General features: G+C 38.2%; 1 pseudogene; it reads left to right on the forward strand.

The window, feature by feature from the left end:
- The first annotated feature begins 436 nt into the window (after nt 1–436).
- LOC118605573 lies at nt 437–555 on the forward strand (annotated as a pseudogene).
- Nucleotides 556–12253: the final 11698 nt, after the last annotated feature.

The following is a 12253-nucleotide window of genomic DNA, read 5'->3' on the forward strand; positions in this document are numbered from 1 at the left end:
CATCCCTGCTTCTGTCTTTTCTCTTCGCAGATCTGCTTTCCCTTCGTTATGATGCACATGACCAGAAATGGCTGACCCAGCCAGCTTTGCATCATTTTTCTTGTTTAAACACAGCAGACTAGAGATGCCTTGCTTTCAGATCCAGATTCCCAGGAGAGGAAATTTGTTGGCCAGCTAGCTCTTGTCACACACCTGGACCTGCTAATGTCAACCAAAAGCGTGTATATACGGGGTAGGAGAGGGAGAAAATTGAAGTGAGAAGTACAGATGCACAGGTTCAAACAACTCATAGAAGAAGAAAACCAAATAGCTAAAGAACCCCTGAAAAGGTAGTCATTTTCATTAATAGTCAAATAAATGCAGATTAGTACAACAATGTGAGGTGCTCATTTTTTCTTTTTAGACCACCAAATTAGTGATAATAAAAATAAGTGTAGTCTACAGCCATGCCATCCTGAACACCCCCAATCCCTTCTGCTCTTGGAAGATAAGCAGGGTCGGGCCTGGTTAGTACTTGGAGGGGAGACCATCCAGGAAGACCAGGTGCTGTAGGCATAAATAAAATAAAATAAATTAAAAAATAAATGTAACTGCAGGAAACTTGTTAAGAATATAAGGTGTTATGACTTTTCTGGGGTACTTTTAGGCATTATGTTGTAATATTTTAAATGTGCATAAGTTTTAACCCAGTAATCTTAGTTGTAAGAGTTATCTTAAGGAAATTAGAACATGTGCAAGCACATGTGTATATGCATATATATATATATAAATGTTTATTAAAATATTTCTTCATATTTAAGAATAGCTTAGAACACTATAAATGCCCTTTAGTGGAGGGTAGAGATTATGGTACAAAGGAATACTGAGAGACTATTAAAAAGGATGAGATAGATTTATATATAAGATGTACACAACTGTTTAAAGTCAAAAGAAAATACGCAAATTACAGAAAAGAGTAAATGATATGATCCCATTCTTGTTAAACACATACAGTATACAACATATACTGATCATACTATATTTGGCATATATATACATAGACATCTGTATGTATTTGCCTACATATATGTATATATAATAATTTATGTATACATATCTATTTGTAAGGATAGATATCAAACTAATAATTGTGGTCATCTCTGGGAATAAATAGAATTATGGAAAGTATTTTATTCCTGTATTATCCATTTCTATATTGCTGAATTTTAAAAAACAAGAATGAATTACTTTTATAATTGGACAAAAAAACCAATAAGATATTCTGTTTGGGGGAAAAAAGAGAATATAGATTTTATATATAAAAGGGAAACATTTGATATTTTAAAATTAAAGGACAACAAAAATCCATTTTCCCCGTGGCAAGTGGCCATAGTAGGTAGCAATATATGCCCAGGGCCTGGGATTATTAAACAAGAGCTTTCTGGGATGGAAAGAAGAAAAAGCAGCTTCTGCTAGTACCACAGTACATTAGGGCCATCCTATTGAATGAATTTGGCTTACCCACAACCCAAAGAACCTTCCTTCCCCTTCTACGGTAGATGAATTAATGAACTTAACTGAGTTGAATTTTTCAGTTCAAATCTGGAGATGATATATTTACATACGAAAAGGTAAAGCAGGTTAATAATGAGAGTTGAGATGTACAGCCAAGAGAAGGTTGCATATAGGAAGAACTAGAGGCCAAATTGGGAAAAGTGGAGGTGGCCTGGGTCAAATCCAGAGACATATTTCCCTGCTGTCAATCATCAGTTCAAGTGGATGTTAGGGACTTTTTTAAAGGAAGATGACTAGATTGGGAAATTAAATTTCTCTCCGGGATTATTATTTTTTTTAAAGTGTTTCCCTTTGACTCTGTCCTTTCTTGATAGAAATATGTTAATATTAAAGTGCCAGTTGTAATTTCTTTCAAGATCACAGTGGATTTTAATGGAGGAAAATTAATCTTTCTGTGTATGTGGCTTTACAAGAATTTCACAAATGGCAGGATAGCTATATTAATTTGGCACAGATAGAAAGCAATTTCAGTTAACACAGTCTTTTGTCTTTATTAGCAATAGGCAGTTCACCAATAATGCATTTTAGAGCATTATTCACTAACAGCATTAGAATTGAGTGAATTTTATCATATTAGTTTCTTAAGCCTCTAACATCTTGCCAGGCAAACTCTTTTAGAAGAAGGTCTGTTTCTCCTCTTTTTTTAGAATTCTACTCTAAGTAAGAGATATTATTTGGTGAATGCCTATCTAGGGATGTCAACATTGCGAGTGTATATACTGGCCTTCCAAAAATGTTTACAGTAATGGTAATATTGCGGATAATATGCCAATGAACTTATTGCAAAGACAGCTTTTTGAATGATTGTTCATATCGAATTATTGCCAAATTGTTGCTATTAGTTGGTCATTTCTTACATCATGATATTCTGAAGATGAAAATAATGATCGTAGATAGCAAGAGCTAGGTCATCTTGTTCAGTTCATACGAAGAAGTGAGTTTGCAAGAGATTAGGAGAGTTGTCTAGTTTCATGACTAAGAGGCGGCAGAGATTTTTATTTTTTACTCCAAATTCAATGCTTTTTTTATTACAACCCAGCATGCCTCTCTCAGACCCAAGTCTGCCTTAGAAATGCCAAACATTCCTTTCTCCCTACCCACATTCCACCTTGGAGACTCTGCCCCACTCATAACCCTGGGAGGGAAAGCACTGTGTACCATGTGACTGAGCCCCACCAGTCTCAGGGACTGACCCAGGGTTAGACATCTGACCTAAGCTGGGCCATTCGGATACTCTCCCAAGAATTTGGAATAGGGACAAAGAAGCTGAGTCATTTAGCTATGTAGAGTCAAGTTGCAAGGTCATGCCCAGCTGGTCTGCCACAGAAGGCCAAAGCCTCATGTTAGCAAGTGAGGAGAAGCTGAGAAACTGTGAGTCAGCAGAAAAAGCCAGTCTGCAAACAGAGAAGCAGAAGGATGGAGCAGGTGCCCAGAGACCAACAAAGAGAACATGTACCTCAAAGGCAAAGGAGAGACAGAGAGAGAGAGAAATCTGCATAATCACCTTCTTGGTCCCATAATGCTCAGCTTTATCTTCTGCACTGGCTTATCATAACCTTATAATAAACTCTGCTTTTCAATTAACCCTCTTTTTATTGGAACTAACTGGAATTCTGTTCTTTGCATCTAAATTCTCCCTGTCTAAGACACTCAATAATTCATAGTGAATACATTTTGGGGTAGAAAGACTGCTCTGTGTTTTATGAAGATTATGGAAATTGACATCTTATCTCAAAACCCACAACACAATGAGTGGTTTTCTATATTCTCCAGACTCTGGAGACCAGACTTTCTAGGTGAGTTATTTCCAGAACTTCAGATGGAAGCTAGTTCCACTTTGGATCTTCTCCCAAAGTATGCTAGAGACCTTATTGGGGTATGTAGCTGCCACCTTGGGAGTATATGTCAACACTTCCTAGGGTCTTTCTATTTAAAGTTTCCAAGCATTGAGCCTGTTTTCTCATAAAGCCTCTGTTCTGTAGATGTATTAGTCCCAACATTGACCCAGGTGAGAGTTAGGTGGTCACGTCCATGAAAAGTTCAAGTACTATTCCTGAGCTAATCTCTTTTAGAATGATGGAAAGAAACTTCTGAAAAATTCTACCATACCCTTTTAAAATTCTTAGAACTAATCTAAGTATAAAATAATGGAGACATGATTGAGTAACTTAGGATTCATCAGCTGAGGAAATGCTATATAGATATTTTAAAAGGATAACTACCAAGATTAAATAACATAGAAAGATATTTATGATTCAATGAATAAGGAAAAAAGCAGAATATAAAGTTGTAGGTATTGTGTATGTAAAAACAGTTTCACATAAGGACATTTTTTCTTGACAGTCCTCTGCAAGGTAATTGAGGTAGCCACAACCAATCCATAGATCTTGGTAGGATAAAATCTCTTGGGCATTTTTGCCTTAGATGATTTTGGCTAGGGGAAAGCTGCTGACTTGGTTCAGGCCTTGGACTTTTTCTTATATGGGCCTGATTCTGTATCCTGTGCTGTTCCATTTCTGTACCTGTCTACAGCTCTCCCAGCTGCTGTGACCTACTGCTTATAGAGAGTTCTCAATCTCTCTGTCCAAAGTTACTTAAAGTCTAGTATGGAGACCTTTTGCTTTGCACCACACAAATTTCAACTGTATTTAGAATGCCTTCATTAGTTTTTTTCTATCTACTATTTCTCAAATTGGTGTCAAGGTAGAGATGTTACTTTCTATCAGTGTGCTAATAACTTCTGCAAAGTTTCTGGAAATACCTTCTAAAGCAGAGATAAGAAGAGAACACATGGCATTTGGTAAGAAAAAACCATTTATAGACTGAATACTGAGAGACTTTCTTTTGTTACAGAAATTTCTCCTATGGCTGTTTTCTGAACCAATCACAACAGGTCTCCTTGACAAGCAAAAGGGGTTAAACACTGGCCTCTTGCTGCTTAACAAGGGTTTGGTTGTATCATATGATCTCGTGTAGACATTTGTTAAGTTTGTGGCCACACAGCATCTCGTGAAAGTCTTTCTCATATTAAAGAAACTTATTCATTATGAGTCCTGCCTTCTCAAGGTAAAACTAGAACTCACTATTCCAGCCTTCTTGAAACGAGGATATAAGCATGTGACCTTGTTTCTGCAATCAGATGAAGATATGCAAGAACGCAGTATAGAAGAGGAAACCATGAAAAAGCAGGTGTCAGGCAGAATGAGTTTTCTGGTGAGGGCTGTGGAGCTTGTTAGCAGCACCAAGGCAGAAATGGCAGCAGCCCTAGTGTCGGCATCCCCTGTGGGAGTTATCAGTGCAGCCACAGCGACTGTGCCTGTGGCAGTCCCTGTCACACTGTCCAGCAGTGTAATTTGGATGTAACTTCTTGCAAAATAGCCTTCGAACATGATTCTCTGGCTCTTCCAGACGCCTATGTGCTACCTAAGATCCTTTAATCCATTCTTTTAAGGTTTTAACTGGCAAGAGTGGATTCTGTTGTCTGCAACTAAAAATCTTGAATAATATATTTAGCTTTCATGATTTAATATTAGGCTGAAGGACTAAGAAGTGATTTTTCTTATTCATCAAGCTTCACCAGCTGTGAGAAACAAATGTGGTCACAGTAATGACAAATCCTAAATTTTCCTGGCTTTTGCTCCCACTTGCATAATGTAGATTTTTTGGCCTCACCCAAAGTCTCTTCCAGAATCCCCAGGGTTGTTACTTATGTGGTCACACACAGTTCTCTCATTTTCTCATGGCCTCCTATGATTTTGGCTGTGGCCAATGAAGCCATTTGCTGGTGTTGGCTCAGTACCTGTGTCAATGCCGAGCATGATGAGATTGATACCCATGTCAAATGTATGCTGCTTCTAATGCTTTTACTCTGCGTCACTCCTGAACTGAAAGCATCACAGCCAATGTCCCCTTGTTTTACAGGTGTCCCTTAAAAATACTTCTCTTAGCGACTGCATATAGCCAGCCCTTTTCTCAAAGGTTCAGATATAAGTACCTGGGACTGAGCGGAGGGATCAAATAGGGTTCTGTTTACTTTTCCATTTCCTCATTCTTTCTCCAACACACAAGCTCTTCTCTCCCCTCCCTCCTCGCATGCAAATTGACTCATGCAAATAGACATCTGCAAACAGACATCTCTGGCCATAACATTACATTAAAAACTTATCCTATTCATGTCCCCTAAGGGGAACCAAATCAGGACCAAGCTGGTGGATTTCTGAGGCATTGCTTTTATTTTTCAACATTTCAATTGTTACAATGCTATTTTTCAACAACTAGAAAAGTATGACCTAAAACAGTCAATTTGTCCTGTGAAATTTATGCTGACACAGCCTGCCTTTGCCAGGATACTTTTTTACAGATGTCTCCTTTGCCTACACCCTCGGGTATTTGTCTATTAACAGAATACAGGCAATGTCTTTGGCAAGTAGATTCAGAATGTCAGCACGAGCGATGAGTCTTAGGAAAATAGGACAATTAGGGGATTTCTCAGCAGTACCACTGCCAGTTTTCCCAAGGCACTTGTATCAGTGTTTATTGTAATGACTTCAATCAGGATTTTTTTTTTTTTACTCAAACTAACTCAGAGGCTCAAGATTTTAAAGACCAACAGAGGATTCAATGTATTAGTCTTGCTTTGCAGAAATTATTGGGTGGAGTTTTTGTGAGTAAATGGAGCAGTAAAAATCCCTTCTTACTACTGTTTTCCACCCCAGCTTTGCCATTCAGCATCTGTCCACCTGTAATTCTTTTAACAATTCCATCTTATGGTTCATAAAAGATGATAATGCAATATTATGCCCACAGACGAGTCCTCCAAATAGCTTTTGAAACTTGATTCTTTAGAAAAATATTACAAAAAATGCCTCAGAATTCTATAGGTCCAAGATTTCCATTGCTTTTTTGATCCGTGTTATCATTCCTATGGGAAACACAGTTTGTTACTATATAGTGAAGTCCTATAACCTTTTTCACATTCATCAAAGGACAAAGAAAGGAAAGACTTTCCTTTCTTTGAATGTAAGGAGGGCTTTCCAGGCATGTTCTGAGGGAGCGATTTCACAAGCTGCCAAAGTGGCCCAAAAGGATTTAAAGGGAAGAGACCTTCCAAGGAAAGCAGAAGCCTTCTAGTTGATTTCAAGCTAAAGATGCACTTTGGGGAGTTCTAACTGTTGATAAAGTATCTCAGGATCTCAGTTTGCTCCTCCCATCTCTAGCTGAATCCTAGAGAAGCAAAGAGACATATTTTTGAAGCTGTGGTAGGAAGGAAGGCAAGCTACTTGGGAAGAGATCACAAGAGATACAGAGAAGAAATGTGACTCAAAATGTATATGGGGATAGTCTGACTTTCGGGGAGAAGTAATTCTTTTATCAATGCCTGTTTCTACCACTGTAATGTATAATCTACCCTCTCTTACATTTCTTGATAATCAATTTTTCAAAATATCTATAGATATATATGTATATATTTATACAGATATAATTATACAAATATATTTATATATAAAGACTAATTACCTAACAATGCATGAGCTAAGCATCATATCTTTATATATATGAAATAGATTATCAGATCATTTTAGCTTTGATTCTATTGAAAATATAGAGTAAAAAAAAGGTAATAATGGAAGAAGATATTGAATATATCTAACTATTTTTGCAGGATATAAAAAGTCTCATAGTACATGTATGGTCAACCTAAAACCTTAAAACTCATTAGTTATAAAGCTCAAGTAGTTCTGAGATAAGATATAGTTTTGGTTTATGACTATAAAATAACATCTGAGTCTGGGACACATATAGAATTTTTCCAGATATTGTGCTTTCTTTTACATTTTTCTCCTTAAAAAAAAACAAATCAGAGAAGTATAAGGATAAAGTAAAAAAATGTATGGAAAGACTAAAACTTGCTTGTGTTTTTCTGATGACAAAAAGGTAAGTAAGTCATTTGCTCATCATCAGCCAAGAAATTTTATCTCCTGCGTCTTCAAATAAGAAGCCTTAGCTGGGCACCCCTCCAGGTGGTAAATGGATCTCAGAGTCAGATGATGAAAGGGGGAGGACTGGATCTGTAGCTCTCTCTTTCTCCTCTCTCTGGTTTCTGGCAGCTTTTCTGCACACAGATCATCCTCTACTGGGATTCTGCCTGCAAGTTTCCAGTGTCATTCCCACTTGGCCCATTACCATTTGGATCAGAACCCTGAGCCTCTGTGGAGATGTAAAAACAGGCAGGTCTGGCTCAGCTTCACTTTATGACACAAAGGAATGTGACCTTTAGGTTCTGGAGAATGGTTTGTGTAATTGGCTAGGCCCTGAGATCAAGGGCATCTGTGTGATTCCTGGAAAGAGAGGCAGAGTGGGCATCCCTAGTCTGAGCCAGGTGTCTCCAGTCATAAAATTTTAGAATAGGAAATGTGTGCTGTGGTTCTTGAGAAGGACCAGGCAAGTGAGGAAGGTTGCGGTGCTACACGTGAACACCTCCGCTGGGGAGAAGGTCTGATCCTTAGCTAGGTCACCTAGCTCTGCTGAGTCATTTGCATGAAGGAACTCAGCAGCACTAGTATTAGAAATCAGACAAGCCCCAGTGCATGACAGCTCAGGCTCCTCACTGGTCACTTTCCCTGGCAGAGGGAGCAGGGAAGCCCTTCTTTCTACTTTGAATTTCTATCCTGATAATTATATAATTGGAAAGGAACTAAGAAAGAAACTCTGTGGTTTCCTTGGTGAAGCAAACCAGTGTGGGCCCGAAAGAGATGAGTAGCCAGCGTCAGAGTAGGAACATACTTCCTGTATTCCTTTCCTGAATCATAGTATAATCGGCTTCTGATAGGCAGAAAGCCCTGAAGAAATGTAGCAGAGAAGAAATTGAATGAGCCAACTGCATTGGCGTGGTGCCTGAGGAACACCCTGCTTTGAGGATAAAATTGCACCTCTTGTGCCAACAGTTCAGGCAAGGGAACCCACACAAATAATACTTGGAATTCAACAGAAGAACAAGCCAAAAGAACTCTTGTAGCCATTTTTTATAAGTGGCCTCTAAGATTGCTTTTTTGCTTGGTTTGTTTGCTTGCTTGCTTTAGCTTAGGTGATGAGATGAGGGAGTAAATAACCCACCTTCTTGTTCTGAGTAGTGACTGTTTAGATGACACAGAGGGATGTCATCCAGGTAAAAAAGGGTGTGGAACCCTGCTACCTCATAGCTTTCGCCTGTGTAAATGAAAAGCCAAGGGCTACTATAAAAAGCAATTTGCGTCCAGCTCTTGGGAGAGGGAGGTATTTTCACACTGAGAATATCACACTCCAAATTTTAACCTAGTCCTCTTTCCTGCTCTTACTCATAAAGTGATTCACATGACTTTTAGTAGCTTTAGCTTCTTGAGAATGGAGGAACCAGCAAGCCAGAGGCTGCCCAATGGAGTTACACAATATGGCTTATTTTGGAGGAAAGGGAAGTCAGGGTGAGGATCATTTATTTCATCAGCCCAATGTCACCTAGACTAAAATGGTCACTGTCATTTATATTTCCCCCCAGCTTCCAAATTCTCATGTTTAAATTCTTTTTTGTGAAAGCTACATTTAATGTAAAAATTCTTGCTTTCCTTCTTTTGTCACTTTTCTCCATGTCGAATCCTTTTTGCTATCCAATAATAGAGATAGCACAGCATACGTTGCTGAGGAGGTTTCCTAACTCAATCTAAAACCAGGGCGTAAGAAGAGAAATGGAAGACCCTCTTAACCCTAGTTTCCTGGCCATAATTAAGAAACCAACATGTGGCCAAACCCAACTAGATTAAACAAAGAAAGCTGTGGATTGGGCATGTGTATTGCAATCAGACTTGAAGTAATGATGAACATTAGTGTACTGGTTTGACAAAGGAGACCCAAAGATCAAGAATTTCAGGATCTGACACTAAGAAGACACTTGATCTGGTGACATAGCTAATATTTAGGAATTTACTGTGTGCTGAGCATTTTTTTTTTCTCTTTACACATATTAACTCATTTAATTCTCACAACAAAGCTACAAGTATTTACCATTATTATCTTCATTTTGCAGATGAAGGAAACTGAGGCACCAAATGATGTCTATAGGAGAGGCACTATCCTTCAAAGGACTTTCTGCCCAGCTACTTTTACCTTCAAAGTCTGACTCAGCTATTTGGCTCGAGGTCAGGGTCTGTCCAGAGAAGCCTGCATGGGTGACAGAGAGGTAAGGTATGAAGGCCCAGCTATCTTGGTCCAACACGGAAAAGTTCCAGTGAGTAACAGACAAAATAGAGCTCCCTGCCTGTTTGGAAGAATCTTTGGCGAGCTTGCATTGCATTTCAATTTCCTCCTCAGCTGGCTTGACCAACCACCTGGGTTTCCTCTGGACCGTCTAGTTTTAGCACAGAAAGTTCTATGTCTTAAGAAACCCTCATCCCAGGCAAGCCAAAATGGTTCATTGCCCAGCCCAATCCTGCTTCCTTTCCGTACCTTCCACAGGTATTAATCCCTAATAATTATCTTACACTCTAATCTTCATCTTAGTGTCTACTTCCTAAGAAATCCACATGTGACAGAGCTCTGATTATGTCACAGGTGATGGACATTCCAGCATCAGGCTGTGTGTTCTTCATCTCCAAGCTTCACTTTCCCTTTCTAAAAGTGTTCTGGACACTAGAAAGGGGTACTCAATAAAGTTGCAGACAGAGCTCCAGGCTTCATACAGCCCAGATGAAATATTTCTCAGTAAGAATGAAGTCGTTCATGTTTATTAATTGTGCCGGGCTATGAGGCTACAGTTGAAGCTGTCAAAAAAGCTAAGAATTTAAGAATAGGGATGTTAAATATTCAATTGTAGGTTGTTTATATTGCAGTGCAGTAAACCTCTATCACTCTCTCCATCTTCTCAAACCTTCCTGAAACTTGGCACAGAAGGGTTCATATTAGTAGGTGTATAAACCACAAAAGGGCTATCTGAGCCGAGAACAGGAATTAACAGAGGCAGGAAATCAGAGCTAGAGGGACCATATGAGAAACTTCGCTAAATTCCCTTTACCTCCACCTGCCACCGGGCCTAAAGGAATTTGCAGAAATATTCAGAAGGTTATTGGATTTTCAACAGGCCTGGAAAGAAATTTGAGTCTAATTTGTTTATATCTTTAGGGATTGGGAGATTGCAGATGACAGCTGAGATACACATGAATGATAAAAAGCTTATTAAGATAAGTCAAAATGATAAAGGTAGCTATCTAGAATAGGTGAGTAGGAAAATGGATATTTTACATTTTCTTTCTTGTGCTTTTTCTGAGTTTTCAAGATTTTTATAACAACTATGTGTTACCTCTGTAAGCTGAGAAAAGAACAATAAATGACCAGTGTCTATGTCTTCTGTGTTCTTGATTTTATAGACTTCTCTGTCTCTTGGGTGTGCCTAATCACTAAAAAGAAACAGACCAAACAAATAACATATAAACCATGCCACCGATTCATATATAGGTAGATTTCTTTATTTCTTTATTTCATATACAGTTGACTCAAACAACATTGATTTGAACTGTGCAGGCCCAGTTATACATGGAGTTTTAAAAATAAATATACAGTCAGTCTTCCATATCCTCAAGTTTTGCATTTGCAGATTCAACCAAGAGCAGATCAAAAATTCATTTGGGAATCTTTGAATGTGGAAGACTGACTGTACACATTGTTGAACACCATTTTATGTAAAGGACTTGAGCATCTGTGAATTTTGGTATCTCCGAGGTGTCTTGGAACTAATCCCCCTCAGATTCCAAGGGTCTGTAGTTAAGTTTGGGGAGAGAACCCTTAACCCCAGCATTGTTCAAGGGTCAACTGTAGTTATGGAAAAATAGTCTACATATTGAGTGAAGCCTCCTTATCTTAGCGTCAGAGCACCCACAGTGTTTCAAGTCAGTACCATTGGTCTAAGGAGGGCAAAGTGTTTTAAAGATATTTTGATCAGACCAAATTGATATTGATCAGACCCAGCTTTAGTCCTGATTTGATTCTTGATTCATATGATTTTGAGTGTGTAGATAATTTTCTCTTCTTAGCTTTTCTGTTCTCAAAGTGATAAATACTATTTGCAAACAGATAATTCTTACAAAGAACTTCGAGGTCTCTGGATTGAAGATACGATATAAAAGGAGATTTACGATTATGAGATAGTTCAATGGTGCTGATTAAGCAAGTGACCACCATTCAGACCAAAAAAAGAAACAAAAAATTATAAACACTTTTTCTTGCTTTTTTTGAATAACACACATCCTAGCACTTAATGAAAAGACTAATTTAAAATTTAAATGATTTTTCCCTTACTTAGCAGAAATATTTAATAGAAAAACAAAGACAGTTTATTTTTAAATAGCTCAAATACTCTGCAGTGAAGAGGGGTAAAAGATCTATGATTTCATGTCTTGTCTATATTATCTTCGACTTGCTAATATCCTTAGGCAGAGCATGGTTGAAAAAAATGAATGCTCTTTGTTCTTTTAGAAAATGAACAGATCCTGAGTGAAGGCATGGAAAGTTTAAAGTGTCATTATAAAGAGAAAGGAGATTCTGTAAGCCTTCAGATCTGTCTGACAAGTCAAAATGCAATGTTTTTCTCATCCCTCACGTCTTAGTCTGAACCCGGCTGACAAGCTTTGCTTTCTTTTACTGAGATGGTACTTACTGCAGAGGAGCTGCTTTCTGC

This window comes from Rousettus aegyptiacus, unplaced genomic scaffold, assembly GCF_014176215.1.
Source record: "Rousettus aegyptiacus isolate mRouAeg1 unplaced genomic scaffold, mRouAeg1.p scaffold_m13_p_1, whole genome shotgun sequence".
Classification (NCBI taxonomy): Eukaryota; Metazoa; Chordata; class Mammalia; order Chiroptera; family Pteropodidae; genus Rousettus; species Rousettus aegyptiacus.